General features: G+C 37.8%; 3 protein-coding genes and 1 pseudogene across 11 annotated transcripts in view; all 4 read left to right on the top strand.

Moving 5' to 3' along the window:
- LOC124991706 (immunoglobulin lambda-1 light chain-like) overlaps window positions 1-20,849 on the top strand; it is a 1,192,366-nt gene that overhangs the window by 291,336 nt on the left and 880,181 nt on the right. The gene's annotated exons all lie outside the window — the stretch shown is intronic.
- Window positions 1-20,849, top strand: part of LOC124991707 (immunoglobulin lambda-1 light chain-like) — a 1,154,667-nt gene that overhangs the window by 249,178 nt on the left and 884,640 nt on the right. The window lies entirely within an intron of this gene.
- The window catches only part of LOC124991709 (immunoglobulin lambda-1 light chain-like), a 981,515-nt gene that overhangs the window by 71,511 nt on the left and 889,155 nt on the right, over window positions 1-20,849 (top strand). The window lies entirely within an intron of this gene.
- LOC124991703 (beta-1,4-galactosyltransferase 6-like) lies at window positions 5,268-6,376 on the top strand (annotated as a pseudogene).

Raw genomic sequence — 20,849 nt, forward strand, 5'->3', positions numbered from 1 at the left:
GAGACCGTAAAGCATTCCAGATGCTCCAGAAGGGAGCTCAAAGTGACAGAGCAGGGTGCCCAGGGCCTTTGTCCTTCACCCAGGATGGCTGCCTGGACCTTCTACTCATTCCCAAGGCACATCCTCAATATCCAGCAGTGGTGCCAGTACTGACTCCTTTTTCTTGGGCACACTTGTACACTTCCCACTGCCTCTCTCTTCCAGAAAGATTTGCCCTCTTGGCTACAGCTCCTATGCTCAGGTGCAATGTCAGATGGTAAAGTAGGCACTTCGGACATTGGCTCTGAATTAACAACCTCATTTAGGAATCTCTATATAATGGCAGGTACTTTCATCTGGTCAGGTCAGTTCTCTGATCTTTGTGTTCTAGATTGTTCAATGACAGTATCTTCCTGGACAGAGGGAACCCTGACCAACCACCCTCTAAACTTGAGCTCTACACAGCTCACCACTGAGGAATTTCAGAGATCAGACAGACTGAAGTGTTTTTCTTAGTCTGGTCTGGTTTCTAGCACATTAATTATATTTCCTAAAGCACTGAAGCAGTAAAAAAACATTCCACTGGCAGATGCTAGTCTATTGTGGAAAGGAGGCTGTTGTAGAAGAGAATAGTCACCACTCGTAAAGTGAGATTAGAAGATGTGGTGAATCCTCAGAAAAACCTGGTTTTTTATCAAACAAAGTGTCACATGTTCACTGATCTCATAGAAGTCTAATGACATACTGTCATAATATAAAAAAGTGACAATAGTGGACAGAAGTTCATCTGGGTGACCAGAGAGTTGGAGGAGGATTTTAAGAACCGTGGACCACTTTCCAATGGGTCAGGCATGATTAGTGTTCTCAGGAGAGCCCAGCTCAGTCTGTGATCAGGCTCTTGGAAATTCCACAGCCATGCTGAACTAGGTTCAGGACATACCACATCCCAGGAGTGATGGGACAATGATCACGTATAAATCCCTGAAAGGGCACTGGGATCAGGGTCTTGGAGACTAAGGAGATAGAGGAAGTTGAACCTCCATCTCTTCTTCTCAACCTCTTCTACATCCACAGCTGGTAAGATTGTTCCCTAGAAGAACCCAATGAAGAGTTCCAGGAAAGGAGCAAATCTTGTAATCTCCAAACACTCATAGAATCAAAAAGACTGAGAAGAAAATAGAGGTTTGGGGAACCCAGCTGTGCAGTGTACCTCATGACACAGAGCTTAGGAGCATCTCCACCTTGATTTCCACAACCACCTGATCTATAGAAGAACTTGCCAATGAATATGCTGTGTACTCTACCATCAGAAATCAAATCATTCCCTTGTGCTGGTCATCTATGATGATGACTCCAGGCCTCAATAATTCCTAACCAATTCTCTGTCTCCAACTCAGAGAAAATGGTCATTTGGCCTTCCATCTTGCCAGGCTCCAAAAAGGGTATACCAGAGTGGACTTACTACTAGAAGGATCAGGCTCTCCTGTTAATTTCTGGGCTAGAGTGTAAGAGTGGAAAGAGGACCTGAAGTGAATGATATCTAGATGCTCATCTGTTTATTCCCAAAATAGCTGTATATCATATGGAGGTCACTTGTTACCAGAGATCAATCTTCCCTAGGGGACATGCAGGGATATGCATGAACCCTCTCTTCAAGGTAGACCCTCCATCCACAGCAGCTGCCAACCAAACAGGTTTGAGAGATGCAGTCTCCGAAATAAATGTGAGAGGCCTGTCCTACAGTAATAGTCATGCCTTTGAGCATGGAGAGATTCTATGTCCTCTTGCTGATTCTGTGGACTGAACACTGTTTTTCATCATGTTTGAAAATATCAACCAGAGAATACAAGACCTGTCCAAATGGCATAACCATTATCTGATCTTCATAGTGTTCTTCTATGTGTAATTGCATGTGGCCTCAAGAGCAAGAAAACATCAGGCATATTCTAGATCAGTCACTTTCTGCAGTCAATCTAACTGATGAGAAAGATGTGTTTTGGCAAGGGTGATTTGTTCCCCTACAAGTGTGTTTCTTCTACATTCATATTCTCCTTTCAGGAAAAAAATGCAAGAGTCATACTTCTCAGTAAAAAAACTCCATGCTCATCTTCATAGGCCTATGGGTATGACAACATATTAGATTAGAATACAATTCTGAGCTTAAACCCCCAGTGTTAGCCTTGGATCCTGCAATGTTAGGACAAAGTCTTCCTTCCTTTCCTTAACTTCAGAAAGGAGCCAAATTTTGGGGGTTCCAGGTTCACCTGAACTACTGACGAACTCTAAATTTGAGATTATTCTTCAGATTCAAAAATTTTCTAAAAATCACCCACAGAGTTCAGAAAAACCCTATGCATACAAAGATGACTATAAAGGATACACATAGGCTGAGGTCTGCATTGGAAGATGGAGGTCTCATAGAACTTTAGAACTTACATGCCTCTACCTGTGAGCATAGAGGACATCACGCTTCCAACATACCAGTGTGTGCAACTAACACTCCAGGTGTACCAAAGTCAGTTCTACTATCAAAGCATTCACCTGCTGTTGAATTACCCTGGATTTTTGCATTCCCTTCCAGCATCCTCATGTGCAAAACATTTCCATTATGCTATGCAACAATTCTGGGTACTTTTTTTTCTATTAGAGTATTTCTCTGATATCCTTTAAGATCTCTGGGTGTCTCAGGTTTCAACAGGATTCTACACACTTCAGATTTTAAGTCAGTTTTGATTGATGCCCACTAGAAATGTAATAATTGTGTCTTAAGTGGAAATACTTAACATATTTTCATAGTTCTATTGGGAGGCCTCTACTGAAGCCAAAGAATGTTTGAGAACCTCTGAGGAAAGAACAGGGTGATCTTGTATAATCTAGTAGATTAGTCTGTTTTTATTGCTATAAAAGAAACACCTGAGGTTAAGTACTTTATAGAGGACTTGAAAATTCAAGAGCTTGGCAGTGATATCTGCTTCCCTGTGACAGAGTCCCTCCTGGCTGCATCACAACATTATGGGTGAAAATCTTGGGACTGCCCATGCAAGAAGGAGAGATCACATGGCAAGATGAAACCAGAGGGATTCAGAGGACTGGTATGCTATTTTCAAACCACATCATTATAGAGGGAACCAACCAGATGACACAGTTTTATTTTCAAATTTCAAATTAGTGGGATATAATCTTAAAATTCCCTCACCCTAAAATTTTCTCTCACAAATTATATACTTCTATATATACATTTTTATTCTGAATCTAAAAAAATTAAAATTTTCTCTATCTACAAAGGTCTGGAGATTCACAAATAGTGGGAAATGGGTAGGGTCAGCATTTAAACCAGAAATGGAATCTCTTTTGAGTCTCAAAATGGCAGCTATGTTTACCTTTCACCCCAGACTTCTATGATCAATACAATTATTTGGGGGTAGGTCATTTTGGCTGATTTAACTATTTTCATAAACAGACAATGTCAATGAGTGGGTCTGGGATTCAGTTTATGAAGTAACAAATACATTTTTCAACAACACACTTGTAAAATACACTTATTTAGAGAAAAGAAGCACTCCCATAGTTTGACGTGTGCTCGCTCTGAAGATTCCAAAAGAGCTGGTCATCATGGTAATGTGGGATGATCATTTTACCTTGCATTCTAACTGTCCCTTGGTGAGCTGAGGTTCAAATTGGAAATCAGTGGTGTGGCTTTCTGGTTGTACCTAAGATAGTCATGGGAAATCTGAACTGCTGCGGTGAAGGTATGTTCACACTGACATTTTGAAGGCTGATTCTTCAAAGGAATCAATGAACTTTTAATGAATATATTTTCTTCTTGATTTTTTCATGTCCCACATTCAATCTTCTTTGCTGAAATTTTAATATTTTGCGATTTTGTTTTATCACTCAATTTATATTCGTGATTATTCTATCTAGCTGGTTACTTTAAAATTTTTCTTAAACTGAGTAAAATGGATCTTTCCTAATGCCAATATCATGTGTACTCCTTGAGTGAAGAGATAAAGAGGGGGAGGACACTCACCTTGTTTTCATGAGATCAAAAATAAAGTGAGAGAGAATGAATATGGATGCTACGTAAGGCAATATATATTCCATGATGGGCAAGTAGAAGCCAAATTCTTCTCAATGTATATGAGAATGAAAAAGTAATTTTAGAGATGTCTAAATCAAGACATTTGTAAAAGGGCAAAATGACTGAGATTTATGGGGAAGTTTCCAGGTGGTTGATTAGTACAATATCCCTGGTGTTTGGGAGTTACTGGGAAAAAAGCAAAAAGGGCAGTGTGTGAGGTAAGAGGAGTGGACAGCTGGTAAGGGAGGAAATGAGGGCCTGGTGGAGTTTAGAGAGGATCCATCGATGGAGGTTGACAGGTTGTAGTTATAGGTGGGTGAATCTAAGGCAGATAAGTCTCTGGCACCTGACCCTGAAGGATCTAGAAGGGAGGAGGATGGACAGGAGCAGGATTATGCCTGATCAGAGCTGGTGCATCTGCAGTAACCCTGTTTTCAGCCAGAATGCTGTCCAGCTGCTCAGATGATGGCTCAGAATATAAGTCTGCAAATATAGAGGGGGGTGCTCAGAAAATATTAGTTTATAGAAATGGGGACGAGTCAACTTCTAAACAGATCCATCAGAGCACCATCCAGGGTATCTGTTTTCCCCCATAATTCACACTAACAGTTCATCCAGGGCTGGACAGCAGAAGGAAACAACTCTTGGCACAGCCATCAAGTGGCAGTTGGTTTAGAATGGCCTGAGTTCTGAAACACTTTGCCAGGCACACACAGCTCTGACATCTGGGTGGTCAGCTGCTCATCAGGAAGGTGCTCTGTGAGGCAGTTGCAGTGAGAAGACCCTGGAGAGGATGGCATGCTACAGTGAGCTGCCCCTCACCACACAGTGTCTAGGCTGGCTGCCTGCACCTCTCCCACATTCAACCCCTCCCCTGGCAGTGCCTGGCAGAGAGAATGAAAATCCTCGCACTTCTGAGGCCTCTTCAGTTCCTCTGATGCCTGGAACACAGTCTGAACTGTCCTCTCCTCCCTCCATCCTTCCCCTAGTCCTCCATGGCCTCTCCTCCCTGGCTCTCAGGCCTCCCCTTCATTCCATGCTCTTTCACTCCTTTTCTCCTTCCCGCTAGGGCCCAGTTCCCAGAGCTGCTCAGTGGGGCACCTCTGCTTCCTAGGGGACTTAGTACATTCATGGAAGTTTAGGGCCTGGACAGTGGTCCTGATTCTGCCCTGGGAGCACAGCCATGCTGTTGGCTGGGAGGAGGAAGATGGTTATGCTCAGGCGGATGATGTAGGTCTCCAAAGGCTCCAACCTTGCCTTCATCTTCTCCTTCTGGCCTTGTCTCTACATCATCAGTCTGACTCTGGGTACTGGAAACACATAAATCACTATGACACAAGCTCCAGGGATAATGTTGACAGAAAATGTGAAAACTATAGGACATGGTCAGGCTGTGCACTAATAAAACACCACCTTCAATGGCACAGATTATTTTAAGGCAATAATTCAAGTGACAATCTTGTTCAAACAACAAGGTATCTCCCAGAAAACCTCACGTATTCACCATTCCTTCCCTGCCAGGAAAAGCTGCCTTACATGGGGGGATTTCTCAGAGTCATTGTAAGGGAATCAATTTTGATGAAGTTCATCAGCTCTTCACTAAGGATTTGGATATTGAGCCAGGAGGTCACTGGAAGCCAAAAGACTGTAAACCCAGATGGAAGGTAGTATTTCTCATTCCTTTCCGCAACACCATGAACGTCTTCCTTATATTTATTCCAATGCTTCAGAAACAGCAGCAGGAATTTGCCTTTTATGTCATTGAACAGAGTGGCACACAACCTTTTAATCCTGTGATGCTCTTCAAGTGGGCTTCAAGGAGGCCATGAAGGACAACATGTAGAACTGCATGGTCTTCCATGATGTGGATCATCTACCTGAAAATGACCAAAATTGTTATGAATGTGGAGAAAGGCCTGCCACTTTGCAGCAAAGCTCGATAAATATACGTATATTCTGCCATATGAAAAGCTTTTTTGGTGGTGAAAGTGAACTGACAGTGGAAACAGTTGAGAAACATCCATTCTTTTCCTAATGCCTTCTGGGGATGGGAAAGAGAAGGTGATGACCTTTAGAACAGAGTTCACTATGCTGGATGTGATTACCAAGCCCAGAGGAGACCTAGGAAAATACAAGTCCATTCCTCATCATCGTCCTCGGAAGTCCAGTTTTTAGGCAGTATAAATCACTATGATAGTCTAAGGAGCATCAGTACATGATAGGTTGAACAATTTATTATACACAACAAACGTACTGGTTGATAAGTTGTATACAAATATATCTGAGAACTTCATGTCAGACTTAGCTCCAATCTAAAACTGTTATAAGAAGTAGCTCTCCTGGCAGGGTAGAGCACAGTGCTGGAACATAAACTTGGAGTGCAGTGTTAGTGGAGGTCAGCAATTGGATGTCTCAGTGCCCTCATCTCTGAGAAGAGCTAGCAGTCCTCAAGGTTGACACTGTGGGATTAGACACATTCATCCTTCTTAATCCCCTCCTCTCTGCTTCCCTACACACCCCATGACCAGCACTACAAAATACAGAGCCCTTACTGGAGATTGGAAGTTGAGAGAGTTCCCCAAAAAGAGAAAGTTTTTTTATACTGAAATCCATAAAGTAATTCAAGAGAAGTCTTTTTTTCCATTTAAACACGTTTTGTACATATGTGATGTAATTCAATGTGTTCAAAATGTTGAGAAATAACATGTTACAGTTTTGCATGTAATTGATTATGCTTTCATTGAATTTTTATGGACACTTTTATTTGCATGGGAAAAAAAACACTGTAATTTTATTTCACTAAACAAAGCTTATCACTTGTGTGAGATGAAGGAACTGTCAATAATTGACTGTAAGTTAATACAGCAACCTGTTACTCTAGGTTTTAGCTTTTGATCCCCAGTGTCTAATATGGAAGAAGTCCCCGCTTTTGTAGGGCATGAAAGGGAAAGAAGAAGGGAATTAAACAGCTTTTCTTCCTGCCAGAATTACCTGTTTTTTTTTTCCTTTCTTGCAATTTCATCAGAATTTGCTAAATGACAACCATATTGTTTATGTATAGTGCATGATTATTACTGAGAAATTCTGAAAATTGTGACTGACATGCTGTAAAGGACCTATTTATGTTGAATTTCTTTCCTATACCCTGGTGTGTCAGGGATTCTGTGCCTCAAAAAAGGTTTCCAATGTTGTTTACTCTGTATTTTTTAGAATGCATAGTGAATAGGAGTTTTATTACTTCTAGTTCAGAATGGCCAATAAAATCAGTATCTTCATTTTTAAAAAATTTGTTTTCTTTTAAAAGAAGGAGCTACAAAAAATCCAGTACTACTTATACAAATGAACTGTACTATTGTATAAGATATTAAATATACTATTTTAAGAAGGTAAATGCTTAGTAGACAAAAACAAATTTTAGTTCTCAAACTTTTAGAATTTCATTTTTGAAAAGGAATTTTTAATGTAAGCCAATTTTATTCAAACTACTTTTTCATTTTCAAGAAATTGGGTAATTACTAACATTTTCTTGTTAAAAGTATAATTTAATAGTGGTATCTTAACATGCATTCTCAGTTATTTAAAAGTACTGATATTATAATACGACACTTTGGAAGACAGGTCCAACTACCTGATACCAAGTATATTTATCTTAAAATCAGGCAAAGTTTCCATGGCAAATACCACAAATCTTTGGTAGGGGTACTGGGCTTGAACCAAGCCATTCTTTACCACTGAACCACATCCCCAGTTCTTTTTGCTTTTTGATTTTGAGACAGTATCTCATTAAGTTGGTAAGGGTCTCTTGAAATTGCTGAGGTAGGCCTTAAACTTGCCATTCTCTTGTCTTAGAATACAGGCATGTCCTACCAGGTCTGGTTATTTTCACAAATTTAATAAAGTGAATCTTCAATGACAATGAAGAATGATAGAATTCTACACGTGAAAAATGTTTGGATCATATTTACCTTGTGCGTTGTTCACCTAAAACAGAAATATGGTCATTTATGTCAGGTTGAAAGTTTAATTTTCAAGTGTCATTTTTCTGTGGCAGTTCTGCTGATACAAATGCTCACAAAACAAACCATAAAAAAATCAAAATTCTTATATTTTGAGAAAACTAAAAGCCTAGTCTAATAAACCTAATAGAATTTTCCCATATTTGTTTCATAGACATATTTTCAAGATGTTTCTATTTTAATTTTTATGGTACTAAAATAGTGAAAGTCAAATCTTCTTAAAATTAAAATATTTGAATTTAGTTTATATATATCTGATCATTTCACTTCCCACAAGACAACATAGGTTTTAATTCGATAATATGAAATCAGAATGGTAATGATAACAAAAGTTTGTTGACCACTAGCAAGAACGTAGGTGTATAGGAGCATAAATAACCCAATCATACTCCGGTATCTTAGTGGTGGGCAAAATTGACATCATTTATGAGTGTTAGTAGGTAAACATTTTTCTCATTTTAACCTGACTGTCCACATCTTTTCCTTTTGAGGTACACCTTACAGTTTCTACAGAACTCACTACCACCACTCCCTGCCTTACTTTCCTGTGACATTAATAGTTGTTTAGGTGTAGAATTTAAATATCAAGTACAGATGTAAAATTATTTTTTGCAACAAACATTGACCTTTATATGTTTTCCATAAGAAAAAGAGAACTTTGGCCAGTTGTCTTCATTGTATCAAGATGAATTTATTTCCTACACATTAACAAACAGATTGCAAATGCAAACTCTCTTCTGTGTGGTATGGTTGGTGGACTTACTAACGAACAAGTATTGTTTGCCTACTCTGTATCAGGTGCCATGATAGGTACATCTATTTGAAAGTGTTGTATCACTTCTAAACAAATCAAGCAAATAGAAACCTTTCTGAAATTATGAAGACATTATCTGATAACTTATATTTCCTTTATATTGGACATAGAGATATTAAGATAGGAAAGGTTTCTACATAAATGCACTCACAAAAAATGCTATTAATTTCTGTAGCACTTGTGGTAAATTTATGCAGTGCCTTTTAATAGAGAAGAAATCATAATTAATGGCCAGGTCAGTAGAAAAGAAAAGGGGAAAGTGTACACAGTGATGATATTATATCTAATTCATAGTGAAGATAGTCATTTAATTCTTTGCCAAAACTAGGGTATAGCAAATATTTTTTGAAAGCTAAATTTTAACTTTTGTTTGTATTTTGTGAATAAGATGTTCATTAAGAAAAATGTATTCACAATATTATATAAGTACAAAATTTGTGTATTAAAGAAGTGTACTTCTTTCCCAACCAATATATTGATATTCGCATACAAGGAAAATGTAAAATATCCCATGAGTATTTTCCTTTTGGAGGCTCCCTACAAGTGAAAGCAGATTCTGTGTCATTCAATGTGGCCTTTGCTTGTCCCAGTTATAATCCTTTCCATACATTTCAAATAGAGTATTCTAGATTTACCACCATGGATTTGCAAATATGCTAATAGACAAAAATGGCAATGCTATGTATTAGAAAGGCAAAATGTACTTATAATTATTTTATTTATTGAAATACACAAGGTTTCTACCTAAATGCCCTGACATAAATGTTATTAATTTCTCATAGGCTTTTTTTTTTCTTATGGAAATGTTTCTACTTTTTTACCATAGATTTTTGTGAAATATAATGTTCTAAAGAAAAATAAAGTAAAACAAATTAAAAATTTTTCTCTCTAGAAATGTCTGGAGATTCAGAAATATTGGGAAATGGGTAGGGTTTGTATTTCAAACCAAGAATAGAATCTGTTCTGATTCTCAAAATTGAAGCTATGTCTCCCTTTTACACCAGGCTTTTAGGATCAATGAAAATATTGGGGGAGGGCTAGATCATTTTTGCTAATTTATGTCTAAACAGAGATTATTAATGTATAGGTCTAGGATTCAGTTATTGAAGGAAAAGTACACTATTAAACAACTCTCTTGGGCAAGTAAAACACACAGTTAGACCAGAGCAGCACCCCTTAATGTGGCATGTGCTGGCAAGGTCATTACAGGTCCAACATTTCTGAGTGAATATGAGAACCTCTAAAATTAATGTTAGTGAAGTCTAAATGAAGGCTTTTGAAGAAAAGTAAAAGATCTGCGAGTAGGAGACCTGTTTCCAAGTGGGGTTGACCACAAGATCCCTGGTGTTTGGGAGCTATTGGGAAGGAGAGAACAAAGGACAATGCCATGAAGTAAGTGGAGAGGACATGGGATAATGGAGGAAAGGAGGGACTTATCTGAGGGTCTACTTAGGACCCTCAGTTTCACAGGCTATACTTTTGGGTAGCCCCTGCTGTGCACATAAGTCTCTGGCCCCTGGCCCTAAGGGATCTAAGCAGAGATGAGGAAAGTCAGTGGGAACAGCCTGATCACAGCTGGTGCATCTGCAGCAGGGTTTCAGCCAGACCTTGTCTATCTGCTCAGATGATAGTGCAGAAAATATTAATTCACAAAAAAGAAAGAAATTGAAGTAAACCTTAAAGGATGGAAAGATCTACAATTTTCTTGGAAAGGCAAAATTAAGATTGTCAGGATGGCTGTTGTACCAAAGGCAATATACAGATTCAATGCAATTCCAATTAAAATACCAATGACAGAATAATATTACATTGTGTATTAATACCACACTTTCTTTATCCATTCATCTGTTGAAGGGCACGTAGGTTGGTTCCACCATCTAGCTATTATGATCTGACCTGCATTGATGTGACTGTGTTTCTGTAGTATGCTGACTTTAAGTCCTTTGGGTATAAACTGAGGAGTGGGATAAGTGGGTCCAAAGGTGGGTCCATTCCAAGTTTTCTGAGGATTCTCCACACTGATTTTTAGAGTGGCTGCACCAATTTGCAACTCCACCAGCAAATAATGAATGCAAATGGAGAATATCATGCTAAGTGAAATTAAGTCAATCCCAAAAAAAAAAAAGGCCAAATGTTTTCCCTGATACGTGGAAAATGATATATAATTGGGGTAGGGGTGAGGGGAGTGAGAGAAGAACGGGGAAACATTAGATTATGTGGAAGGAAATTACAGGGATGTGGGTATGAAAATGGTGGAATGACGCAGACATCATTACCCTATGTACATGCATGATTACATGAATGGTATGAATCTACATCATGTACAACCATAGAAACGAAGTGATGTACCCCACTTGTGTACAATGAATCAAAAGCAGTCTGTAAAGATAACAAAATAATAAGAAAAAAGAAAAAAAGTATTAGTTCACAGAAATGGGGGCAGATCAACTTCCTACATGGATCCACCAAAGTACCAGCCCAGAATATGTGTTTTCCCCCATTAACTCACACTAACAGCTCATACAAGGGTGAACAGCAGAAGGAAACATAACTCTTGGCCCAGAAAATCAAGTGGCAGATGGTTTGTAATGGCCTGAGTTCTGAAACATTTTCTCAGGAACACACAGCTCTGACATTTGGGGTTCAACTGCTCATCAGGAAGACTTCTTCTGAGGCAGTTGGCAGTGAGAAGACCCTGGGGAGGATGGCCACACGTATGGACTATACCCTGGATATTCAGAGAGACTTCGTTTGGGTTCAATTATCATATTTCTGGTCAATAATTTCATGGAAGGGGCATGCGACTTTGGTCAGTCAACCCTTCTGGGACATCAGTCTTCCCAAATAGGCCTTCAGGGAGGAGGATTTGTGAAAGAGTGAGAAGAGGTAAGGGTTACTGGTTCTAAGGTATCAGCTACAGGACTCCAATGTTCAGGGATCTCTGATCCCAGGTAAACACCTACATTCCTGTCCCACATCCACCACTCAGCAATGTTGTGGTTCTGGACAAGTCCCATAAAAATCTCCAAATTTCAAATGCCTAAACTCAACATTGTGGTTTAAGGAGTCTGCTCCACTCATCCCTCTAGGCTGATTTGGGGTCACAGGAAAAATAAGAGAGATTCTACATGAGCCTTTCAGATATCCAAGTGTAAAGAATGAAGAATGGACTTTCTTCACCCACCATCTTAGAGGATGACATCCGTTTGACAACTCCCTGTTCAAATATTGTCAAAGATCAAGCTGAAGCTTACTCTTCCACACATCTTATTATAGGACACTTTAGCGCACATAGGAAGCACCAATCTTCTTAAGGCTGCCTTTGTGGATCATTGTCAGCCTGATAACATTACAAGGTCCAGGTGAACACTTTTGCATCTCGACACAAGCAATTGAGGCACTGAGGGATTTTTTAAACTCTCACAGGTATATACAGCTTTAAGGTAGGATTTGAACATAAGTCACATGGCCACAGACTCTGCTCTTGTTCACCGTTCTCTCTGCCTCTCTATGATTTCACCTTAGTAGAGGTTTTTGTGCACTCAGTAATCAGTTGGGTTTCAGAACTCTCCACATTTCAATGTCATCTTTAAGGCCAATCTGACTCAGGTGCTTTGCTGCCCCATTAGTGAAAAATGTGTTCAAATGTGTGAATTCTAAGAATATTCAAATCCCTCTCCTTTCAATTTATTGAAACATAGATTGTGTTATTTTAATGTGTTGTCAAAGAATGTACATTAGACAGTAGCATTTTTCCTTAATATTTAATAGTAACATTGTCTCCCACCCTCTGGTAACTAATCTTTGGCTCTCAGCTTCTGTAAGGCCAGCTTTTCAACTTCCAACAAAGAGGGAAACTATGCAGTATTTGCCCTTCTGTGCCTGACCATTTCATTTAACATAATGTCCTCAAAGATCATCGTTGTTGTTCAAAATAACAGAAATCTACTCACTGAAAAAAAAATACAGATATATAAGTTGCTGGGTACGCTGTGATTGTATACTTGAATTCAAAGCTCAAATTGTATTCCTAGATATTTACAATTATCATGTCATTTAAAACTGTTTGAACTGTTATTTGAATTACTACTGTTGATCCTATGTTCTTTTGCTAGCAAGTTTTCACCAGCTGATACTATTTTATTACATTTCCCAGACTGTTGCCTCCCATCAAAAGTAAAGAAGTCAACAACACCTCCTGAAGACTTCTATAGGCCATTGACCAGAGGAGTCCGCCTGTGGCCACCAAATAGTATGTTCCCTGACGAACAATCGGACAAAGGTATTGTGGAATTTAGTCAGTGTGACCATTCTTCAGTAATGATTCCAGTCTATTCAGAGTTCCTGTTCTTCTTTTCTTTGGTGTGTGCAGGTTTATGGCCATTGAGTCAGTCAGTGGTGCTATAGCTCCAGAAGTGAAGAGCTATTTCCCACTGAGTTTGGTGCCCTTGATCCATTCAACTATTCATGGGCATCTTTGTCGATCCCATCATTAACCTATTGTGAATTGGCCTGCTGAAAACATCAAAGTCACTGTAATATAATAGTATGCTAATCTTAGTTCTTTTGATTAAGCAGAAAGGAGTTGGGTACACTCGTAGTTCATTCACGAATCTCCACACTTCTGTCCAGAGTCATCGTAATAATTTGCAGTCCTACCAACAGTGTGTCACTGTACCTCATTTGTCACATGCTTGCCAGTGATTTCTATGGGTATCCAGTTTTCCCAGTAACTTTTGTTTTAACCAATATCTCCTGTCTACCATATAGTGTTAGCACCCTCCTCAAGTATCAGGTGGTTCTAAGTATGTGGGTTGTCTCTGTTTCTTATCTTCTGTTACATTGACCTTCATATCTATTTTGAGGTTGATACCAGGGTGTTTTTGCTACTCATCTCTGTTATCTACTTTGAGATTCAGTATTGTGATATGTCCTACAATTTTTTTTTTACTGTGAATTCAATTGCCAAAGCAATTCTGAGTCTCATTATTTCAAATGAATTTCAAGACTGGGTTTTCAATACTGTAAGGAATGTCATTGTTATTTTCAAGGGGATTACATTGAATCTGGATATTGCCTTTGGTACTTTTGCCATTTTCATGATAATAATTCTGCCTATCCAAGAACATGAATAGTCTCTGCATCTTCAGGGGTGTTCTTTGATTACTTTTTCAGTGTTCTATAGTTTTCATTGTCTAATTTGTTCACCACTTTGATGAGATTAATTTCCAGGTGTTTTTTAGATTATTGTGAAAGGGATGGATTTCCTGAAGTCTTTTACAGCTGAATCACTGTTGGAGCATAGAGATGCTAATGATTTAGGAGGGTTGATCTTTTATCCTGCTGCACTGATAAACTAATCATGTGTAGAATTCTACTGGTGAAATTTCTTTGTGTCTTCTAAATATTGGATATTGTCAACAGCAAACAGAGAGAATCCGATGTTTTCTTTTCTACTCGTATCCTTTAATTTTCTTCTTTTGCCTCATTGCTCTGACTTGACTTTTGAGAACTATATTGAATAGAAGTGATAAAAGTGGACATTCTTTTCTTGTTCCTGATATTTGAGGAAAATCTTTCATTTGTCTCTCTGTTCAGTGAGATGTAGGCTTTGCATTTCTCATATATAGCTTTTATAATGTTGAGATTGAGTGCCTTCTATGCCGAGTTTCTCCAGTATTTTTTAAATGGATTTTGCTGTATTTCATGAAATACCTTCTCTGCAAATATTGAGATGACCTTATGATTTGTATTCTTAATTCCACTTAAGTATTGTGTTAGTCAGCTTTTTTTATCTTTCACAACTTGAAGTAAAAGCCCTGGCAGGGAACTTAGAGGAGGAAAAGTTTATTAACGTACTAATGGATCTGAAGGTCTCAGTCATTTGACTGCATGCCCCAGTCCTTAGTACTTTAGGAGAGACAGAGCAATATTGTGGAATATAGAGGTGGGTAAAAGAGGCTCAGACATGTTCAGAAGGCAGAGGCAGAGACTCCATTCTCCAGATAGAAAATATATAACCATAATCACACCCACAATGACCCACTCCTTAAGCCACACCCTATCTGCCATGGGATACCACTCACTTAATCCCTTTCTGGGGATTAATTCACTGATTGGATTAAGGCTCTCATATCCCAATCATTTCAGACCAAAACATTCTTGCATTGTCTCACACAGGAGCTTTTGAAGAACTCTTACATACTAACCATGACAAGTGTTGGATTACTTTTATTAATTTGCATGTAATGAACGAAATTTGCTTTCCAGGCATGAAGACCCTTTATTGAGGTGTATGGTCTTCTTAATATGATTTAGAATTCAGATTACTAATGTTTGATTAAAGATTTTTGCATCTATGTTCAACAGGTATATTGGTCTGTGGCGTTTATTCTTGGATGCATCTTTTATATTTTTATATCAAGGTATTAGTTGCTTAACAGAATGTACTCGGGAGGGTTCTCTCACATTCATTTTCATAGAATGATTTGAGAAAGACTGATGTCAGTTCTTCTGTAATGGCCTGGTACAGCTCAGCCAGAAATTCATCTCGTCCCAGGCTTTTTTTTAGGAAAGCTCTTAATTGACCTTTCAATTTCATTCTCAATAGAAATTGGCCTGTTATATTTTTCTATATTTTCTGGTTTTCTATATTTTTTTTCTATATTTTCCTGGTTCAATATGTGCAGTCATATGTGTCTCAAAATTTGTCATTGTCTTCTACATTGTTCATTTGAACAATGTATAAATTATCCAAATAGATTCTACTGATCCTCTGGATTTCTGAAGTGTCTGTGTGATATATCATTTTTCATCACCAATTGTGTTGATATATGTCTTTCCTCTCATTCTTTGGTTACCTTGGCTGAGGGTTTATCAAGTTTATTTATCTTTTACAATAACCACCTCTTTTTTTTTGCACTGATTCCTGTGTATTTTTATTTTAAAATTTATTAATTCTGGCATTCTATATCATGTGTTTACTATGTCATTCACTGTATTAATAATCAGAACAACATGGATGAGGTATGAATTGCACAAATTATATAACTCTGTTTATTTAAATTATAGTTCCTTATGTGAAGAGAAAACAAGGTGCCAAAGATGAGAGAGAATTTGAAATGTTATAAGAAGTTATCGGAAAAGAGGAAGGAAGTAGGTAGCAGATGCATGCTATAGAAAGAAGTAATAAATAGTTAACTGAAATAAAAAAAGAATATTAGAAAGAAGAAAATTGGGTTCTTTGCAGGGGTAGAGTGTGAATCAATGCAGATATAGGGGACATGGACCAAGGTATGAAATAACCATCAAATGTAAGAGCAAAATTTGTACCCATGTATAATTGAGCCCATCTATGTCAAATCCAGAGTGAATAATATATAACTGCAAATGAAAGCATTTAATGTGAAATTTAAATTATATGAATATACATATATTTGTTTGAAACTATGCACCAAGTTAGATGGCCCCCCCCAACAAACACACATAACCAACAAACACCCAGAATACATACATCATACAAATGGTAACAATTAATAAAATACAATGAGGTAATGTTAAAAAATGTACTAAGGTAAAATGTTTAAAAAATTTTAAAATAAAAATGGGTGTATGGAGAAAAGAAATAAGGCAAATATAAAAAAGGGAGCAAGAGAAATATTACTAAGTAATAAATTGCTTATTTGCACTTAGGTAGTTAGAACTGTTGGCAGTGGTGGATTTTCATTCTTTGTATTAATATGTAGCCCTTGGGGTGAGCCCAATGCCTTTGTTTCTCACTTATCTCTGTGATGGGTTGACAGATCTGGCTCCATGAGAATGTTATAGGCCAGAATATAAGGGAAATGACTAAACAGACTCCATTTTGCTCTGAGACTCCATGTTATGTAGGAAGTAAGCTTCTCGCATGGGAACACCCTGCTTCTGTACCCATCATCAGTTACTTGGTGTGACATGTTTAATAATATACAATGGCAACTCCTATGTAGTAAAGAATTTCTCTCTTTTGACTCCTGTTGCTCCTAAACAATGTACCCTGTAAACAGTGATTGTGTGGATGTTAGTCACCATTCTTTAGTTTGTATGTAGGTAAGGGTCATTTTGACCCACTTCCCTGTCTGTCAATGATCTCATGATGTTAATGTGTAATTTCGAATCATAGCAACAGACACTTATGATTAATGTGATTTTTGGTGTAAGAACCCCTACAACTCCGTGGTCAGGGGTGTTCTCCCAATAGCCATTTTATGGGGCATTGTGTGAGGCAGTCAGCTGGCCAGCTTTATAAAGACTCTCAAATTTTGACTTCTCAGTGGTGATCGGTCTGTTTTTAAGTTGTGCCTCATAACAATATGGGTCTCAAAATTTGTCATTTCTTCTAGGTGGTTTAGTTGAACAGTGTATAAATTATCCAAATAGATTCTATTGATCCTCTGAATTTCTAAACTGTCTGTGCAATATCTCATTTTTCATCACCAGTTGTATTGATGTATGTCTTCCCTCTCATTCTTTGGTTACCTTGGCTGAGGGTTTATCAAGTTTATTTATCTTTTACAATAACTAACTTTTTTTTGCACTGATTCCTGTGTATTTTGATTTCACAATTCATTAATTCTGGCATTCTGCATCATGTGTTTACTATGTCATTCACTGTATCAATAATCAGAACAACATGGATGGGGTATGAATTACACAAGTTATATAACTAAATGTATTTAAATTATAGTTCCTGTTGTGAAGAGAAAATAAGGTGGAGAAGACAAGAGAGAATTTCAAATGTTATAAGAAGTTATTGGAAAAGAGGAAGGAAGTAGGTAGCAGATGCTGGCTATAGAAAGAAGTAATAAAAAGTTAATATAAGTAAAAAAAGAAAATTTGAAACAAGAAAATTTGGCTGTTTGTGGAGATAGAGTGTGAATCAAGGCAGATACAAGGGACATGGACCAAGGTATGAACTAATCATCAACTGTAAGAACAAAAATTTGTACACACATATAATTGAACCCCATCTATGTCAAATCCATTTTTAATAATAAATAACTGCAAATGAAAGCATTTAATGTGGAGTTTAAATTATATGAATATACACATATTTGTTTGAAAGTATGTACAAAGTTAGACCCCCCAACAAACACATACCACCAACAAACACCCAAAATGAATACATCAAAAAAAATGGTAACAATTAATAAAATACAAAGAGGTAATGCTAAAAAAGTGTACTAAGATAAAAATTTTAAAATAATTTAAAAATAAAAATGTGTATATGCAGATATGAAATAAGGTAAATATAAAAAAGAGAGATTGAGAAATATACTAAGAAATAAATGACTCATTTGCATTTAGGTATTTAAAACAATGGGTTGTGGTGGATTTTCATTCTTTGTATTAACTTGTAGCCCTTTGGGTGAGCCAATGCCATTGTTTGTCGCTTAGCTCCAGACATTGTGGCTTGGAGGCAATCCTGGTTGTAGGTAAACTCAGTTTTCAGTTCCCCAGTACAGGGTGGAATAGCACTATTGGGGTGCTGACAAATTTTGTGTTTCTGCTGCAGGCGTAATAAGAGATCTACATTGGAGTTTCCAGTAATTGGGGTTTAGACCTCAGCAAGATTACCATTCTGTAGATTTGGTTTTGAGTATTGATCTACATCCCCTCTTGCTTCAGAGAACATCTGAATCCCTAGAGCCTGTGATGAAATTCACATTTAGGCTGCACAGACAAAGCATCCACAGGTTTCACCTTCTCTGCTATGGATATGAAATACTGGGCATGTGCCCTGGAGTTCACATGCTCCTTTGTGGCTGCTCTGGGCATCTTCCCGATAGCTATCATGGGGCACCAGCATCCATGGGCACTTTCTCTCTTGTGATACAGTGCCTGAATTGTCCAAGTCAAATTTCCTTTGCACTTATGGAAATCTCTCTGGTTCAGGCAGAACCTGGGAAATTTGTCAAGTGACCTGATGGTATGTCCCCTTGTGAATTCCCAATTATCCATCTTTACTTGCAGCTGCATGGTATGTGGCAGCCACTTTCCCAAGGAAGGGTGTTTATATGTACAGAATGCTTCCTATTCTTGGAGACGAGTGCTCTTTGGATTTCCTTTCACTGAGCCACTTTCCCAGCTGACTCTGTCCATTAAAATCAGCCTCCTTCTCTAATCCACAGATTTCCCAAACTTCATCTTTCTTTAAATTTCTATTTCTTTATCCACTGGCCACAATGTGTCCTTTGTCCTCTTCCTCCTTATCACTGACATCACCATTGGCCAGGCTGGCACATCAGAAATGTATTGATTTTATGGCTTCCTTTTAGTCATACATGACATAGAATCCATTGAAATGTACTAAAACAAGCATGGAATAGATCCTGTTGTAATTCAGAATGTGGAACTCTCCTTGCCCTTCCTCTATCCACCTGCTCCTCTGTTCCCTATACTGAACTTTCAACCACGTGCCCATAGTTGATTTTTTACATTAAGTTCTGCCCTTTTTCTATGGATGTGCAGGATGTTGAGATTCATATCAGTACATGGGAAAGTTAAGTCAGATTCATTGTACTGTCTTTCCTTTTCCCATTTGCTCTCACTTCTCTTTAACCCCCTTTGCCTACTCTCCTGAACTAATCTCCACCCTAGTGACTTGTTGCCCATTAGCCTTCACTTATCAGAGAATATTTTTGAACTCTGGTTTTGGGGAATTGACATTTCACTTAGCATGATTTCTCCAATACCTTTCACTTACCAGCAAATGTCATAAAGTCATTCTTGATGTTTGAGTAATACTCCATAGCATATCTGTACCACATTTTGTTATTCATTCATTTGTTGAAAGTCACCTAGTTTTGCTCCATAGTTATTATGGTTTGAATGTGACGTGTCCCCAGAAATTCACATGTGAGACAATGTGAGATGGTTCAGAGGGGAATGGATTGTGAGAGCCTGTAGTCTGCTGATTTGAAATCCTTTGGATAGATGCTGAGGTGCGGGATAACTGGGTCAAATGATTGTTCCATTCCTAGTGTTTTGAGGAATCTCCATAAAGCTTTTTAGAGTGGTTACACCAATGTACAGTGCCACCAACAATGTATGAGTGTGCCCTCTTCATAAATCTTCACCAACATTTCTTGTGTATTTGACATTCTCTCTGGAATAAGATAAAATTTCAGAGTTCAATTAATTTGAATCTTTATATTTGGTAGAGATGATGATAACTTTTTCATATATTTGGTGACCATTCATATTTGTATTTCAGAAATGTCTGGTTAGTTCCATGGTCCATTTCTGTTTTGGGTGCTTGGGGTGTGAATTTTATGGGCTCTTCAGTGTTTGATGCTTTTCATTGTAGAAGTCCTTTACCTCTTTGTTAGTTTGATTCCCAAGCATTTTTTTCTTGAGGCTCTTGTGAATGGTATAGTTTTCTTATTTCCACATTCAGCAAACTCATCATTGGACTATTGGAATGTGATTGACTTATGGGTGTTAATTTTGTATTCTGTTACTTTGCTGAACTTATTTCAGAGTTCTAGAAGATTTATGGTGTTGATCTTTGGGTCTTCTAAATATAGGATCATGTCATCAGCAGAGATACTTCCAGCACTTCTTTTCCCATTCATCTAAAATTCTTATCTTACCTAATTACTCTGACAAAAGTTTGAGATACATTTTGAAAACCAGTTGTGAAAGTGATTATCACTGTCTTCTTCCTATTTGTAGGGGGCACTTCTTTCATTTTTTCTCATTTAGAATGATGTTGGCTTTGGGTTCATCATATGTATCTTTTAAATGTTAAGGTATGTTCCTTCTATCCCTAGGTTTTCCAGGGATCTAAACATGATTGGATGCTCTATTTCCTCCAGTGCTTTTCCTCCATCAATTGAGAAGAACATGGTTATCATTGTAAGTCAATTTACATGGTGAATTTCATTTATTTATTTCCATATGTGGAAGTACACATGCA

Source organism: Sciurus carolinensis, chromosome 8 (genome assembly GCF_902686445.1).
Source record: "Sciurus carolinensis chromosome 8, mSciCar1.2, whole genome shotgun sequence".
Lineage (NCBI taxonomy): Eukaryota > Metazoa > Chordata > Mammalia > Rodentia > Sciuridae > Sciurus > Sciurus carolinensis.